Raw genomic sequence first — 6,939 nt, forward strand, 5'->3', positions numbered from 1 at the left:
TAAGTTCTGTTCAGTTATACTTTTAAAGTTCATAAAAAAGAATATTTGAAGAAGCGATTTACTTAAAAAGTATTAAATTTTTATTTAGAAGGTCATATTTAGAATGAAAAAGAAAATTGGGTCTATGATTTTAAGAGAATATAATAAAATAAATCAATTCATCAACGAAAATATAACGCGCTATATTTGGCACAACACCAAAAATGTCTGTAAACTTTTACTTAAATATTTTCCTACTATAAATTTACCTATAACTAGTAAGTTCCTGTATATTGTAATATTAATAAATTAAAATAAATTTTTAAAATAAAAAATTTAAAGATATATTATATTACTATTGTTAAACTAAATAATTTTTATAATTAAAAATAACTACTTATTATTATTATTATTATTATTATTATTATTATTATTATTAAAAATACAGCTAAATTAAAAAGATGGAATTTTTTAAATTAAAAAGTAAATTATAAAAAATTAAATTAAATGCTCATTGTATAAAAAGCCATGTACTATTAAAAAAATGAACAATTTCTGAAAATACTTTCGTTTGGGATAGCTCCTAAAAATATTTTAATTTAAGGAGTCAAATTTAATTTACAACACTCAAAAGCTAGCTGTGAAGTACGAACACCCTAAATTAGTGTATGCAAAAATAGGTATTTATTTTTATATTTAAAAATTATATACTGATAATTATTTATATTTTATAAATGGATCTAAGGGATCATCTCACCAAACCGAAAACATTGCATCTAATCTTATACCACTGCAAATGTTTGGTTTCCCTGTTGTATAATTTATTAGTTATACATTGTGGTTTGACATAGGAATAAAATTATTCGGGAACATATTTCACATCATTGTCGTAAAGGAAAGCAAAGTGCTACCGGTAGCACAAAACATTCAATATTGATATGCAAAACAATACTGCTAGAGATGGAAATATGCTAATCCGTCTTATAGGGTTTATGAATTAATCTTTTTAAAGCCTTGTTTGGCTTAGTATATTTAATTAATAGGTTTAATTTATATTTTTTTAAAAATTTAATTAATTAAATAAATTAAAGAGGTGAGACTTTGCATAGCCTATTGTATTTTCATCCTTAAATACCACACATGAACTGAATTCCGTCAAGCAAAATTAAAACAAGTATTGAATAGTTTTGCAAACAGACAAATGCGAAAAGGATTATTCACAGGGAAAAAAATCAGGTGCGAAAGCAAGAGAGGTAAACAATCAAAGCATGTTTAGAGGAAAAATATATTTTTCAATCTTAAATTAAAATAATTATATATCATATAATAATAAATACATAATTAATACATTAAAATTATGTACATATATTAATATATTTTATTTTAAATAAATATAAATTTTAAATATATTTATTCAAAATATAAAATTTGTCTTTTCCTTTCTTCTCTTTTAAAACTCTCTTTCCTTTAAGAAATTAACACTTATTTTTAAGGACAATAACCATCATAGGTAATTAGGGAATATTTTTCACTAATTAAGGTTAGTAAGTTCATAAGCACCTTACCGACTCGGTAAAGAAGTATGTACCTACACTCAAAAATGGCTTTGCTTAAAGCATATGCATTCCACTAAATATTTAACATTTTTCATTTACATTCTACCAGGTGTTCTGACTAATATTTAGAGAGTGTTTGTTTTTCTTTTTAAAAGTAGTTTTCTATTTTTAAAAATAAAATTCAATACAAATTTATATTATATTATATTATATTTTTAAAAACAGTAACCAAACATACTCTTAATCTCTCACATATCTTTTTGAAAATATAAGTTAAGATGGGTAAGAGATTAGATTGTTTTTATTATGTCGTCTTGACGTAGAATGGCTAATGTTATCCAAAAGTTGCCTCTAAAGATCTTTTATTCTACCATGAATGTTGTCCCTGTATTGAGATTCATACCCACCCACTATATACAAGTCAGGGAGAAGGAACTAACATTGAATTTAAGAGAAATGAAAACAGTAATTGTTCAGCAAGCATGAAATTAACTTTCAATATGATAAGTATTCTCTTAATACATTTATTAAATTGGGAATAATTTACTACATTACCTGAAAATGGATCAGGTTTCAATAGCAATAACAATTAAACCTTATCCTACTAGGTGAGATCGACTTGTCAATAACCAAGCAGAGTATTGAAAGTTTAATGAATTAGTTAATGACATTGCTTGTTAGCTTCTCAGACACCAAATTGACTCAAAAAATTATTACTAGTAAAGGATTCATTAAATGCTCAATGAATGATTGATGCTGTAAAAGAATCCTAAGCCTATTAAAGCTCAAGAAGTCACAACTGTCTTAATTCACTCTTTGCGTGTTTTTGCTGCTTTTCATCTTTTCCTTAAATCTTTACTTCATCATGAGGTATTTATTGTATTTCCAAAGTTTCCAAAAGCCATAAAGACCAACAAGTAATACGACACACTGCAAAAGTGTACCAACCTGTTCTATCATTTTACGTTTAATCTCTGCAACAAAATATCACCGGATTCATTTTGTTATGTTCTAGTAAAGCAATTGATGAACAAAATGAAGTAAAATAGCAAACACAAACAAACGATAGTGTATTCTACCAGAAAGGAAAGAGAATAATTTTGTATACCAGAAAGAAAAAGAGGAAATAATTATTTCTCTTATTATTTTATTTGAGATACAACTCAATGATTTATAAGTAGAATCAGTTCCTAAAAAAGGAAATAGGTCTGTTATGAATCAGGTAAGAGGTAAATACAAATATAAAATCTCCTATGATTTATCAAAATTAGATTTTATAATAATCTAATTTCTGATACAAAATTATTACAAAAATATATCAACCTAAATCCTAGAAATAACTCACAAAGTTGGTGCATAGATGTTTACCATGGCAACTTGCTAACAAGTAGTTCAAAGTTGGTCTTACCAAGACCCTTGGTGAGAATATCAACCACTTGTTGAGTGGTTCGAACAAATGGCAGACAAATAGTCCCTTTGTTAAGCTTTTCTTGAATAAATGCCTATCAATCTCCACATTCTTAGTCCTGTCATGCTGTACTGGATTTTGTGCTATACTTGTTGCACTTTGTTGTCACAGTATAATTTCATAGGTAGAGTAGTAATAATTCATAATATTTTTTGAGATACAACTCAATAATTTATAAGCAAAATTGGTTCATGAAAAAGGGAACTAGTATGCTATAAAATCAAGTAAGAGGTAAATACAAAAATAAAATTTCCTATAATTTGATCAATATCAGATTTTATAATAATCTGATTTCTGATACAGAATTATTACAAAAATATATCAGCCCAAATCCTAGGAATAACTCACCACACATTCTATTAGAAGTTTACCAATTAATTGCTCCTGATATCCCTTTGCCGTTCATAGCACATTGGCTGCATAGGCCAGTTCTCAGTTGTTATATTATTACTTGTGCTTTTATGAAATGTTAATGGTTTTCATTTCTAGCTTTTTGAATCCACATTACCGAGCTAAGCCAGAGAGAATCATTTAGTGTTGAACTACCAATACTGACAGATTAAACCAAGACTAAAATGGACTCCTAATTGCCAAAGTAGGATAAGGATTATGTATACTTTCAAAATGTACACATTTTCAATTAAAAATGATAAATCTAGCTTATATATATTGAAATTTTCTTCTCATTGTATTGATCCAATTCATAAGACTGTTATTCAAGACCATTGCAGGTGAGCGTATTCACCACACTCATACACTTGCTCTCCTTGCTTTCTACCTAGAAAAGTTTATGACTTCAGAATCCTAAAACTACGAGTTATGCAACAACTGGTGCGGGAACATAAAAAAATAAAAATAAGAAGGGGAGCATTGCTAGGAATACGGCCCAGTAGTACAATTTTTTCTTTGTTTTGAAGAAGAGAAACAAGAATTGCATATGCATTTTAACAAGCTGTTAGACTGCCTATTAAAAATGTGTATAGAAAAGACATTGGGGGTATTCATTATGGAGCCACAACAACCCAACTTACTATACATGTTTCTTCAAGGTATTTATATGCATCCAACAACCCACCTAATAAACAAGTTTATCCTATTTAAATTTATACAGAAAGTTCTATCCTGATTTATAAATAGCCGAATCATGTAATGAGTATACAACTAGAGGCATAGTATGAGACACAACTAGTTCAACTACCTCATAATCCAGAGGCATAACCAATAATCACTTCTGCACCATGCACTGCAGATTAGATGAAGATTCCAAGAACATAAATTTTGTCATCTCAGAGTTGGGAGATATATTCAGCAGGTAGCAAAATCAAAGACGGCAACACTTGAAGATGCAAGATAATTAGGACAAAAACCCCACATCCAATTTTATGCCAAAATGAAGCAATTCAAAACTGCATCACATAAATGGTAAACCAGTAATTTGCTATGCATGGAAATACAAAAAAAAGGGGAAAATATCTTGACATGATAATATAATGGCAGAAATGAGTAATGTGGTGAACAGAATCATGAGAAGCAGCGGAGAAATCAACGCAGAAAATTCCAAAAAAATTTGGACCATTTCTCGATTTGTGCGTGTCATCCTTGCGCAGGGGCCATGCTAATCTTCTCTGTATCGTTCCAATTTTATCGGATGTCCCCGAAGGGACAAGCTCAGGGGTACCCATGTGTTATATAAAGAGGCGAGATAACAGTAAATTAAATGATGTGGGACTAACTTAACACCATAGGCAGATAACATACATCTCCTCTCCGCTATACGAAAACAAGAACAAGAATCAAACTTTTCTAGGGAGAACTGCAGGCGATCCGGATCCCGTAGGGTACTGGATTGAAAATCCAAACTCGATCCACAACAGGTGTTACCACTGGCGGGAGTAAATTTCTTTCACCATCCCTACTAACTAAATATTTTAAATAATTGAAATAGAAAATAAATATTTCTAAAATACACTAAGCATTATATTTTTGTTAAATAATTTTAATTTTTTCAACTATTGCTGAGAAAATTCCTACTATTTCTATACTAATTAATCCAAGATGTTAATTAAGTTAATACACTTTTTAAGATAATTTAAAAATATACAAAACACTATTTTTACAAGTGTGTGTGTATTAATTTATTTTATTATAAATATATTATAATTTTTTATGCATATTTTTATAATCCAATGTATTAAACAAATCAATAAGTTTAACATTATATGATTAGTTTTTCCACTTTTATTTATAATCAATTTTAATAAAATTTTATTAAATGCAATTTGTGGCCAATATTTTATTTCTATTTTTAACATCTTATGGTCACCAACATAAAGTTTTTATATATAATAATTTCTCATAAAAAAATTTTAAATACAATTTAAAGGTAATAATTATAAATTAATTTTATAAATAATTATAAATAAATAGAGAATTAAATAGTAATATTCAATTTTATACACACTCCTGTAATAATTGTTTTGAGTATCATTGAATACCAAAACGTCCAAACAATGGGTTTTGACATTAACATTATTTATTGACTCTATTGAGTAAACCTGTTTCAAAGATCCATCAAAATAATTCCTAATATATTTAAAATGTTATTTTAGTTTTTAACATATATAATGTCAATCATTTAAGTTGCTATAATTTTAAAAATTCATCAAAATAGTCTTTAAACTAAATAAAGTGTTATTTTAGTTTCCAACACATGTAATTATTAATCATTTTAGTCTTAAATACATATAATTGTTAATTATTTTAGTCTTTATCGCCACTTAGATATTTATTATTATAACGAACCAGTTAACTTAGTGCATGAAGTGTTAGTTGGATATGATATGTAGCATTTAATGATATGAAGAATTTTGATCAATTAATTTAGTCTCTATAGAATTTAAAATCTAGAAAATGTTTGGAAACTGAATTAACAATTTTTGAGAAAAATAAACTTCTATTAGTCATATTATTATTAAAGATCACATAACATGTCTAATTAATACTTGACATGTCTACTCATTTTGCCACACTAAGGTCTAGGTAATAATAAAGACTAAAACAATTGACAGTTATATACATTGTAGAGTCAAATAATTAAGATTACATGCATTAATTTGCTTTAAAATGATTGACGAGAACCACCCCCAAGCACCATGCTCCCACCCAACCTAGCAAGCCCATAACAAAATATCCACTAATAATATTTAGGAAAGTTGGGTTGTTTGAACCAAGATATGATCATATTAGGGTCGTGAAAATTTTAAAGGTAACCTTAAAAATAAAAGAAAAAAGTATGTATAATTCGTTCGGATTTACAGTCGTAAAATTTTGTAATGCCCTACATTATTCTAAATAATTTAATTTATGCTTTAATATAGATAATAAGTTTTACGTTGTAAAAAAAGCACAGATAAGTTTGACTTCTTGAAGACACACAAGAAATACAGATGGCGTTTTGTCTTAAATTTGCAATCAACTGCTATCCCTCTACTGTGTGGTAATACTATACTATACTAGTACACTTAATTTTTATTGGTAGCCAATTGAGCTACAAGTTCCTTATTCCCTTCTTAAATATTCAAATTCCCTTTTCCCTCATCGCTTTAAATTTATTTTCATTGCGATGGTTGATAATCACATTTACACTATTTGATTGAAGATATCATCCATCTAAAAAAGATAATACTTTAACAGTGCTTTTCCAAAGCTCAAACAATATCTATCTTCCGTCAACCTCTGTTCAACAGTCGATGCTGAAACAACCTAATCCACACAAATTGGTTTTCCCATGATTAAAATTCCTTAAAAAAAACTGTTATTTACATATTTAGCATTTTATATAATCCCTTTCCAACAAATAATCCAAATTAAACTAAATTGTTAGATATCATTTTTAATAGGCCATTGACTAAAAAGAAAAGTAAAAATTGTTCTTTT

The 6,939-nt window shown here is 27.7% G+C and overlaps 1 non-coding gene across 1 annotated transcript; it reads right to left on the reverse strand.

The window, feature by feature from the left end:
- Positions 1–4,564: 4,564 nt before the first annotated feature.
- Positions 4,565–4,667, reverse strand: LOC113864110. Its single transcript, XR_003504714.1, has one exon. It is a non-coding gene; the product is annotated as a U6 spliceosomal RNA (small nuclear RNA).
- Positions 4,668–6,939: the final 2,272 nt, after the last annotated feature.

The sequence above is a fragment of the Abrus precatorius genome, unplaced genomic scaffold, assembly GCF_003935025.1.
Source record: "Abrus precatorius isolate BTA unplaced genomic scaffold, Abrus_2018 Scaffold3, whole genome shotgun sequence".
In the NCBI taxonomy this organism is placed as follows: domain Eukaryota; kingdom Viridiplantae; phylum Streptophyta; class Magnoliopsida; order Fabales; family Fabaceae; genus Abrus; species Abrus precatorius.